This window comes from Gigantopelta aegis, unplaced genomic scaffold, assembly GCF_016097555.1.
Source record: "Gigantopelta aegis isolate Gae_Host unplaced genomic scaffold, Gae_host_genome ctg5946_pilon_pilon, whole genome shotgun sequence".
Lineage (NCBI taxonomy): Eukaryota > Metazoa > Mollusca > Gastropoda > Neomphalida > Peltospiridae > Gigantopelta > Gigantopelta aegis.
The window spans coordinates 1-11,862 of record NW_024534732.1 but is presented as its reverse complement, the minus strand read 5'-3'; the positions used below and the strand labels follow the sequence as shown (position 1 = coordinate 11,862).

At 40.6% G+C, this 11,862-nt stretch overlaps 1 long non-coding RNA gene across 1 annotated transcript; it reads right to left on the bottom strand.

Moving 5' to 3' along the window:
• Positions 1-515: 515 nt before the first annotated feature.
• Positions 516-11,640, bottom strand: LOC121366496. Its single transcript, XR_005957162.1, has 5 exons — positions 11,579-11,640; positions 11,111-11,188; positions 9,951-10,061; positions 2,603-2,662; positions 516-963 (listed from the first exon to the last, which is right to left on the bottom strand). It is a non-coding gene; the product is annotated as an uncharacterized LOC121366496 (long non-coding RNA).
• Positions 11,641-11,862: the final 222 nt, after the last annotated feature.

The window sequence follows — 11,862 nt, the reverse complement described above, 5'->3', positions numbered from 1 at the left end:
CAATCAAGTGATAAATAGAATTTTCTGCTCTTTTTTTTTCAACACAGCAGACAGAGATTTTGAGGATGTGTTGAATAAATATTTCTTAGCCACTGTGAATGATCAACATTTGCTCAACACAGGCCCAAGATATTTAACCTCAGTAACAACTTTCTATTTTCTATTTATACATTAATTTTTAATTTTTTTTATTTCTCTAGAAAATATTACAACTTTCGTTTTGGTTAAATTTCGTCAAACTTGTCACATTCATCATTGAGACTACATGTACACCCGTCATACAGATTGGTTTTCGAAAATGGATTAAAAAAATGCATTTTTAAATATTGAATTTCAACTGTAAATAATGAAAAAAGGACACACCCCCCCCCCCCCCCCCCCCCAAAAAAAAAAATCAACTAACTTACAGTACATATTAAAGGCATATTGTCACAGACCACTGACCTCTTTAATGGTCTAACAAAGTATTACCTGAACAAAAATTATTTGATTTGTCCCTAAATGTACTTTATTCAACCATCTTCATAACCACCATACTCCATTTATTAATGATATGTTGTAAAAATAATTGAATTATGGCAATGGTCCATAATTCAAAAACTAAAATTGCCGAGAGGGTTGACATGGATTTCACTCCATCACGGTTCAGGTTCAGTTAAGTTGATGCGATAGCTAGATTTGGTTTCCAACAATCAATGTAATTTTTATTTATTATCCATTTTTAGAGAAATAAGGTCCTTAAATCCGTGACAGTATGCCTTTAAAGTGCTGTATCACTATGTTATAAAATCTATACATTTGGTATGGAAATATAATATGAAGTCTTCTGTAACAAATAAAAAGTTGAATCTATCAGCGTCCTTTCCTGTCAGATCCGTTTGTCGGTCTTCAAGTATAAATCTTCCTGTAAGGCAGATGAATACATCTAAGACTTCTGGTTCTCTACAATGGAGAGGCTGCCCACTGAAATAGAAACAAATACCAGTAACAAATAAAGTTTACCTGTTGATACATCTTTTTAGCTATTCATATTATACAGTGAATCCCCTCTAAACCGGACACCCTAGGAACCAAGTAAAATGGCCAGTATTTTGAGGTATCCGGTTTAGAGAGGTTAATTTCTGTACCAATTTTTAATAAAGGACTGAAAAATGTCGGTTTTGGAGGAATTCACTGTATATTCATATTATGATCTAAAATGTATGATATTTTTGTATGTAGTTTGATCTTACAACTCATTGCATCTCAAGATACATTCTGTCATGGTCTTTTTTTAAAATCTTAATTCTTTTGCTCGGGTCCTAATCTAGAATTGAAAAAGTAAAAGTACCTTCTCCCTTCCCAGAAGAAAGGGGATAAGTTTTATAAAAATCGGTGAAGTGAACATTTATCAGTACATGTAACATTTCGCCATGTTCTGCATTTATTCGAAAACATTCTGAATCATACACTCAGTTCTAATGGTAATATTTCAATATTTCTGGTAATAACTTAAACAAAATAATTATATGTTTAATTAAAAACATGATATTATTAAATAGTTAATAATGTGTCATGCTAAAATGAAAGTAATAATTATAACTTTCTGGCATTACTGAAATGAATGTGGCTGAGAATTAACAATACTCGACAGCATGGTCACTGCAAATGGCATGATATGCATCAATGTACAGTCTGGCGCCAAAGTAATGGACTGACAAGGTGCCAAACGAGCTCTGACACTAAACTAGACAGGGTCTTGACATCCATTGTGTGATTTTGTTTTTGAAATTGGATTAGGTCCAAAATATTACGGCAACTTTGACTTCTCGCTAATGTTGCTAATAACTTGGCAACTTCAGCCGACTTTCGTCAACAAGACTAGGGCCTGTCTACTGTTCTTTTTGATCTGAGTAACATAACGGTTAAACCAGTGTTGGAAATGAGGACTCACATAGGTACACACTTCTTAAGTCATAATCGTTTCACTTACCTCATTCTAAAAAATAATTGCAATAAACGAGATTTAGCTCAGTCAGTTTGAGTACTCGCTTGAGGTGCTTGCGTCACAGGATCAAACAACCTCGGTGGATCAATTCAACTGATTGGGTTTTTATCTTGTTCCAACCAGTGCACCACAACTGGTCAAAGGTTGTGGTATGTGTTTTACTGTCTGTGGGAAAGTGCATATAGCGGGTTTCCTCTGATGACTACATGCCAGAATTAATATGTGTTTGACATCCAGTAGCCAATAATTAATCAATCAATGTGCTCTAGTGGTGTTGTTACACAAAAACATTTAAACTTCATTTCACTTGCCTCATTCTAAAAAAATAATTGCAATAAACTTCTTTTCCCTCTCATCACCCAAATATGGACCCTTCCTGAAACCCTTTCCATCATGAGAAATAATTACAAATCTTGAATTTAGCCATTTTCCTAATACTGTTCTCTTATTTCTGCCCACATAGCTAAAATGGCCAAAACACCATGAATGTCGTTATAAAACAACCCACCATGAATGTCATTATAAAACAAAACACCATGAATGTCGTTATAAAACAAAACACCATGAATGTCTTATAAAACAACCCACCATGAATGTCGTTATTAAACAACCCACCTGATAGTTTATCATGTGGCAGTGAAACTTCGAAAGGTTGTCCATCTTTGGAAAGAGCATCTAAAATAAAACAACATATATTTTTCAGTACGGTACACTGCAATAGGCCTTTTTATGCGTAAAAATGTAGAAATCACATGTAATCAAGACTGTACTTAGCCTGAAGTAACTATGCAAGAAACTGAAATAACTAAAGAAAAAACTGAAATAATGAAGGGCAATTGGAGAAAACTTGGAGTGTTTTCTCTTTTATAGATACATTACCTGTCCTCACAAGTGCACCTCCGCCACCACGCGAGTGGTCTGGTCTGAACATCCCAACAGCCAATGGGATGGCCTCAAATTCTTCACTGTATGCTCCCTGTAGTTCCGGTCATGTACCTTCAACTTCAGGAAGGACCGGCCTCGATGGCGTCATGGTAGGCCATCGGTCTACAGGCTGGTAGGTACTGGGTTCGGATCCCAGTCGAGGCATGGGATTTTTAATCCAGATACAGACTCCAAACCCTGAGTGAGTGCTCCGCAAGGCTCAATGGGTAGGTGTAAACCACTTGCACCGACCAGTGATCCATAACTGGTTCAACAAAGGCCATGGTTTGTGCTATCCTGCCTGTGGGAAGCGCAAATAAAAGATCCCTTGCTGCTAATCGGAAGAGTAGCCCATATAGTGGCGACAGCGGGTTTCCTCTCAAAATCTGTGTGGTCCTTAACCATATGTCTGACACCATATAACTGTAAATAAAATGTGTTGAGTGCGTCGTTAAATAAAACATTTCTTTCTTTCAACTTCAGGAAGCAGGGAGGCTCAGGCGGGAATAAATACGCGAGGACAGGTAATGTATCCATAAAAGATATTTCATATTACCTGTCCTCAATCTAATTAAAATTAGCTCCACTATTACATGTGGATCTAACAGCAGCCCGTTGGAGCTCATGTCCAGTTGACCTTTCATTCGACCAATCAAAACCTTACTTGCAAAATCATGCCAGTGATTTGAAATGAATTTGAAAACATTCAGGATTATGTCGAGGGTATACGAAATGATTCGGGTGAATTACGAAGTATGCCGGAAATTAATTGCAATATAATTTTTTTTTATATAAAATTCGTTTTAAGATGAAAAAAACCCAACCATGATGGTATAGCCATAATATCTGTTTATACTAGTATACAATCCAGAGTTTATTACTGCACTTTCCCCCCAGTTTTTTCAATGTTGAAATAGACCAACAAGTTCACCTATTGCATAAATAGTCTCGCCCGATAATTTTAGAATTTGTATGCTCCAGAATAACGCTGTAAAAGGCGAAGTGTAATTGGTCGATATTTAAATTGTTATTTATAGATGAAATGTCACCTGGACATGGGAGTCAACGCAATACTGTTAGATCTACTGGTGGACCAAGTAGAGCTAATTTTAATCAGATTGACCTGTCTTCACAAGTGCAGCATTCAACAGATGGCAGTGGGTAATGAGATCCACAAATGCTCTCCCCAAGACCGGATGAATCTGACAAGTGGAAGAATTAGACCAACCATGGTAAGCCCTCCTAGGGATGCCCGTCACAAACTCATGCAGGTGATGTTAGTATCAACAACCAGAAAAGGCGGCATCCGTCAGCAGTGGCAGGTACAGCCAGAAACACATGGAACAGGAGTCAGGAAGCCACATCTAAAGCTGGTTCTGACAAGGTGGCAAGACGTAACCACCAGGGATGCAGGTATTAGGTAACCTCCCAATGTATTGGAGTGTTTTAGTAAAAAAACAAGCAACAACATAGTATGGGTGCATCCATCAAAACACTGAACTAAACAAGTCTCTGGGTGTTTTCTGTCCAGTACACCAAAGAAATGTTAGTCCAGTTAGGAAACATATGGCGAAGTGCAGTGCAAGACAAATGTTATCCAGACAAAAGTTCCAGCACCAGTGCATGTTAAAAGTGCAAAGAACAGAAGTCTTAGCAAGTCCTCACCTGTTGATTCGATAAACATGTCAGTGTGCAGTCTATAGGTCAACAGCAGCTCAGCGACGACGAGGACGGCTAGTATTCACCAAAGTCTGTGCAGCCACCACAGGTCCCAGATGATGGAAGCCCTCAACATCCTCGGTAGAGACATCTCGCACGTAGTAGCTATTGAAGAGTCCGTCGCCCAGAACAACCAGTAAGTATGTGCTGAATGGGTGTGTTACAGTGCAGGGACATGGTGGCGGCCAGGTAAACCTTCCTTCTGGTATGCAGACAGGATTGTAAACCGGATCCAAGGAGAGACCGTATTCTTGGCAATGTCTTCTAGGCGACTTTGGTGACATAAAAGGAACAACCTCAAACGGCATTGACGGAACGAGCGAGTCCTCTCTATGTAGTGATGCAAGCTCTCACCGGACATAAGGATAAGTCTTCCACATCGTCCGGACCCACAATGGATGACAAGGCTTGAACCACATAGGAATGAGGAGCTTGATCAGACAGCTGATTTTTGGCCACGAAGTTCATAAGGAGCCCCAAGGTAACAACTGCGTTCACGGTGAAACAGGACCAGGTCCACATCTAAGGCATGAATTTCAGAAACCCATGCAGCTGTAGCGAAACCCAACAAGAAGACAGTCTTCCGTGTTAATGCTTCCAGGGATGACTCTTCTACAGGTTCATATGGTGCCGACGCCAGTGGAGAACTGTGTTGTAAACGGCGAACATCTCCAGAAGATTGATGTGTAGAACGGCTTCTTCTGGAGACCACAGCCCGAACAGCGTCTGGTCGCTGAGATGAGCTCCCCAACCTTCTAAAGACGCATCTGCGAAGAGATGGTGAGTCGCTTGGAAGGGCCGCAAAGAGACTCCGTCTAAGACGTTCAAGCCACGTTGCCACCAACGGAGACTGGGCTGCAGAGCAACTGGCAGACGAAGCTTCAAGTGTGGAGTGTTGTACCGAATGGAAGGAACACCTGGATTCCGCGCAACTGGAGTCGACCTCTGAGTGTCAAGTCGTGCTCTGACATTAAGAGACCCAAAAGACTCTGCCACTCTTGGAAAGACATCTGAGACACCAATGCTCTGGTGATCAATAACTGTATCTTCGTCCAACGATCAACGGGGACCTGAACAAGGCCGAAATCTCATCGCAGACTGGCTTCGAAGAACTGCAAGTCCTGCATTGGAGACATCAGAGACGACAAAGTCCTGGTGATCATCAATTGAATCTTCGCCTATCGGTCAAGAGGAACCAGAACAAGGACCAAATACCAATCGAGATGCTGGAGAAACTGCATAAGGAAGACATCTTGCAATGACACTACATGAGCCAGTAGTGTGCAGTGAAGCAGGAACCGGGACATATGAACAGTCATCCTGTTAGACAGTCAAGAACCACCGACGGCGTAGCGACCCGCTAAGCTATATTCCCAATATACATGGATGTGAAACAACGCAAACATCAAACGGCTAGTATCCATGACCGGCACACCACCCGATGCTATGCAGCAGCAAAGACAATCTTCTCAGCATCAGACAACTCTGGCGAAAACAACAGTGAATGTAGTTAGGGGATAAACCGCAATTAAGCAACAGATGGACAGACACATTCTGTCATCAGCACCAACCCGGAACGCATGTGACTTCGAATCAATGACATAGCACAACTGACTGTGTGGCCCAACAGCAACAGCGACAATCGACAGGAAAAGGAAAAAACAGTTTGTCATCAGGCGGAATGTCCGTAGCAAACATCGGAGTGGGACATGTCGTCGAAGGTTCCATAGAATGCAATGGTAACATCTCATACCAGCAGCAAAGCAAACACGCATCGTCATATGAACTGCGAACACCGTATCTTCAACCACAGATGGGGCTAGATCATCATGTGGAAATTCTTCATAAGGCGAGCACAAGCAGACCAACAGAGACTGGAGACTGACACCAGGAAAAGTCGCGTTGGGATCCCTCAGAAGCCTGGAAGCTAACATCAGCCGAAGATCGGTGATGACAGTCCGTGGGACCCATGATAGGCCATAGGGATGAGGACGACTCAGACTGGTCACGAGAAGAGTAGCCGCAGGCGATGTAAACAGCAAAAGCAAAGCCGAAGGATGGACCGCATCCGGAAACATCAAGACAGGTGAAGTCTAGATAGGGCTGGAAACAGGTGTCGCTGGAACCATCATTGGACCTGCCTTGAAATCGCAGGAACCGTGGCAGCCATGGAAGCAAACGTCTTCTGCAACATCATCGGTAACACCGACCTGCAAAATACTGGCCTTCAAGGAACATCCGAAGCAATCTTCTTGGAATGCGTCGGCGGAAGTAGACGTGACGGAGCATGTCATAGACCACAGCCAGGCAACCCCTCATCATCATGTGGTCTGCAAATCCATATCTATAATGGAAGCAGCCGGAGACACATCTGCTCTCATAATTTGCACACAGGCAAGGTGATTGTCAGTAGTGGAAGCCGCAGGTGAACCGAACAGTGGACGGTCCCATCTGGAACCCTCAGAAACTTTGGAAGCCGCTTCAGCCAAAGATCAGCGACAATAGTCCATGGTGACCGTGGGAGGCCGTGAAGACCGTGGAGATTGGTTATGGTCACAGCTTCAAAGGTGCCGACACATCATCCGGAAAGTCATATGGGAAGTCCCTCATGCCCCTAGCATGGTCTGAAGTGCTGGCTGCTACCGGAACACAGACCGTGGACGGTCCCATCGAGTACTGATGGAAGCCGTATCAACTGATGATCGGTGTGGATGAACCGCTGGACCCATGGAACGACTGCAGCTACGGACCCGGCTACGGTGCGACCCAGAATCTTCCGATGGATCACGGGAGGAACGGTAAGAAACAGTCTTCTCAGTCTGCTTGGATACTTCGGTCCTCTTGGAAGACTCAGTCCATTCAGAACGCTTCTTACTGGAAAGAATGCCGCTCACTGGAACCCGTAATGGTTGACGGCTGCTTGGAGGAAGCCGCTGAACAATCCATCGGTACCGCAGAAGAAGACTGGTCCGGACTGGAAATTGCTGACACTGGATCCGCCCCTGAGCAGGAACCCGCCACTGACGAGGCGGCTGCCATGGAAGCCATTGTCTCTGTCAGCATATCTGGCAGCAAAGTCTTCAGTACATCAGCAACCGATTTGGTGATTGAAGGCGTACTGGAACCCGTGACTGCGAGCAGCTAACTCCTGGGCTGAAAGTCCAGTACACTGGTGACATCTAGTCTCTGCCTAGCATGGGATACGACATCCAAGACAGATGTTGTGTGGGTCGTCACCTGAACATGAACTTCTTACATCGAGTACAAGCTCGAACAACACGAGATACGCTAACATCAGACATTTAGAATAGTTTTTCAATTTGTAAAATAGAAAGAAAAATCAACAAAGAACTACAACAAGCTAGTAAACAAAAGACGCCATTTTGCAAATGGTGACCACGCATTGTTACCCAGCAAAACACAACAAATTTTAAATAAATAACACTTAAAAGAAGCGTTAGAAGCCAAAATAATATAGCGACAAGCATTATAAAACAATTGAGGAAACGAATTCACCATAAAGACACAAATAGAACGAAAAAAAACCAAAGTTTGACTCCAAACAACAGAGCCAAAAAAACCATGTCCAAACCAGACAAGTGAAAGGAAAAGAAGGAAGTTGAAGTCACATGACCGGAACTACAGGGAGCATACAATGAAGAATTTTAGGCCATCACATTGACTGTTCAGATCAGACCACTCACGGGGGGGGGGGGGGGGGGGGGAGAAGAGAGGGGGGAAGGAAGAGAGAGAGAGAGGGGGAGGAGAGAGAGAGGAGAGAGGTGCACTTATGAGGACAGGTAATGTGGAAAGAAAAACTAAATGAGAAATAAATTGAAACATAAATTCAAAGAGAACTGCTAAAGCAATACATGTTCCTACTGGGCCAAAAACTTTTTCTTATCTCCTAAATTCAAGGGCCATAACTCTGTGAAAAATGGGTAAATTGCCATGAAAGTTAAACTTGATCTCCAACAGTACAAATTAAAGCTATGTACAAATTTCATTGCAATATCCATCAATTTAGCATAAAGTGACTTGAAAGTGGGCCATATCTCTTTCTCTTCGTCTCTCCCTCCCTCCCTCCTTCCCCCTCTCTCTCGCACACAGACACACACATTTTTAACAGTTCAAAAAAACACAATTCTTATCATTCTTGATTTTAGTTTTTAAAGAGCGTAGCAGTTTGTGCATAAGCATATCAGATGTCAACTAGGCAAATTACACTCAAAATGTAGCAGTTGGCAGGTCTGTTTAAATAAGTGTACTATCATTACACAAACTTGTACTTTCAAACAAGAGACAGAAATTCAGTGACTTACCATTATTTTATTTTTAATTGATGTTTTCATCTTTCATTACCGTATTTGACCGGAAATTAGCCCATGTCTTTGAATAAGCCCCCCTCCGTTTTGATAGCATTTAAGAAATTAGGCCCTCATTCGTAAATAAGCCCACCCCCAACTTCGTCACCTTATAAATAACACAGAACTGCAAGTTTGCTCAAAGTTCATTTAAAAGGTCATACCTCCTGCAGATAATTAAACACAATATTTTAACACCAGTGAGATTTAGTAGTCTAACAGTAACAGTGTGTAACATTGTTTTTAATTTCATGCCTGCAGCATTTCTTTGAAGTACCCAAACCCAAGTATGAACTAAAAACCAATGTCTATTTTTACCACCACACTGGGTCCGCAGTTAATGCTAATTAGGCAAATACCTTATTCTGATTGGCTAAGAACAATGGCCTAGATTGACAATTCTTTGTAGTGTAACCTGGCTGCCTGTCAGAAATGTGTGTATACGCTATTGAGTTTGTTGTTTTAAGTCTTCTCAGCATTAAATTTTGGATGTAAATAAACAGCACTGGTAAGTAATTGTAACATAGAAGGTGTTTTTCTGATAATTAGATACTAGTAAAAAAAACCATTTAATTAATAAACAATTATTATTTATTAATAACAAATGGAACACTAATTAATAGATGTGCTACTGGACGTTTTTTGTTTTCTTCCTAGTTCATTTAATTATTATTTATTTTAATTATTTGGGGGTTTTTGTAGTTTTTTTCAACAAAACTGGCCCCTTGTCTGGGAATAAGCCCACCCCATGCTAAGCTTACAATGAGTTGTCTTGGGCCCCTGGGCTTATTTCCGGTCAAATACGGGTAATACACAGTGCCGTCCCTGTTTACATCCAAGTCAAATTCAACACTTACTGTTTTTCTCTAATATACTTTTAAAACTCTTTCTGCTCTTTCACAAAATCTTGAAAAGAAGTTGTAACTAACATAAAATGATTCAAAATATCAGCTTACAGTGGTGGACTTCTTCTGTGTTATCAATGCTGATTGTGCTGCTGTTGATATTTTTCTTAACATACAAAACGTTTTCCGATTTCGAAATAGACGAAGACCCTGGAGATAATGCTAAAATAAGAACATAATATGATTAAAAAGTGTTAATCTAAGAAAACATTTAAAATATTTTTTGTTAAAACATCTTTTCTCATGAAAGGGGTTTCCAAAGTTACGCAACGTTAAAATCAATTTATGGTTAATGGATGAAATGAAAAAAAAAAAGTGTCCTGTAGTCATTATCTATCTGTGAAAATGCATACAAATAGAGCTTTGGCATTCACATATTTTAAGCCAGTCTTAAATTAGGCCTAAAACACACCACAGCTGGGCCTGGCAAGTATGGTACCAGTCGAAAATGAAAGGCTGTGCATGCATGTGACGAATGTGTCTGTGCTGGTGCAAACTACAGATCTGGCAACAAACGACTTAGAACATGCACTATGTTTTTGCACTGCCCATGGGCATAGGAAGATGCTGGGAACACACACACACACACACACACACACACACACACATAAATACATGTACATGTATAAATATATAAAAACCATTGCTGCTGCTGCTACAAAGTGTGGGGGGGGGAACATGCCCCCCCCCCTTCCCCCACCCTTCGTGCCAGTGCTGCCATACTGGCAGCTGCAGCCTGTGCAAGCCGCATTTTAATTTTCTGTTTTAATAAACAACAGAAAAGATGTATATTAATCAAAGTAGGATTCTGATAATTTTTGTTGGTGTTTATAGAAGAAAATATATCTACAGATGACCACAGTTAATATACATGTATGTTTGAAAAGTAGTAACCGTTGTTACAGACACAGACGTTAAAATATACCAGACATGGTGACTTTGTCACACTCGTTACAGCTAAACCCAGACCCAGACCCAGCTTTGGTGTGTTTTGGGCCTTAGGAGTAGCACTCTTCCAGACTAACTAGAACAACTGACAGCGAGTCACGGATGCATACAATTACCAATTTGTTAAAACTTCTTTTGGATTTTATCTTGTGCAGAAATTAGACCTTGCATGTTAATACTTTAGTTGTTCAGATTAATGTTTAAAATGGTCCATACAAAGACAAACAAGTCAGTAACAAGGTCTATATTATAAAACCATATACCTTTAGAATCCCCTGGTGGTCTTTTGTCTAACGGAAATCTGTTTTGGAGTTCAGTATCTAATGATGGTGTATTTTCAACTGAAACAAAAGCATAATAAATATGCTTAACAATAAGTAAATATATTGTCATCTGAAATAGAATAAATAAAATGCAGCATCGCCATAATGTTCTTCTTTTTAATCAGAGTGACGTAACGGTTAAACCAGTATTGGAAATGAGGATTCATATAGGTACACAATTCTTATAATCATTTCACTTGCCTCATTTTAAAAAATAATTGCAATAAACTTCTTAAATTCCCTTCCATCACCCAAGCATGGAGCCTTCCTGAAACCCGTTTCCATCATAAGAAATAATGACAAAATCTTTAATTTAGCCATTTTCTTAATACTGTTCTCTTATTTCTGCCCACATACATGTAGCTAAAATGGCCAAAACACCATGAATGTCGTTATATAACAACCCACCTGATAGTTTATCAAGTGGCAGTGAAACTTCGAAAGGTTGTCCATCTTTGGAAAAAGCATCTAAAATAAAACAACATATTGTTTTTTTAAATAATAAAAAAAGTATACACATTATAACAGTATAAGCCATGCTTTCATTTTAAAATAGTCTAGATGAAAATTAAAACAGAAAAACTTGAATGTTGCATAGTCGTCGGAAGATGGCAGCAACTGGGGGGCCACTTATTAAATGTGAGTTCATATTGTGGCCCCCCAGTTTTGGAGTTGGGAGGGGCAGTGCCCCC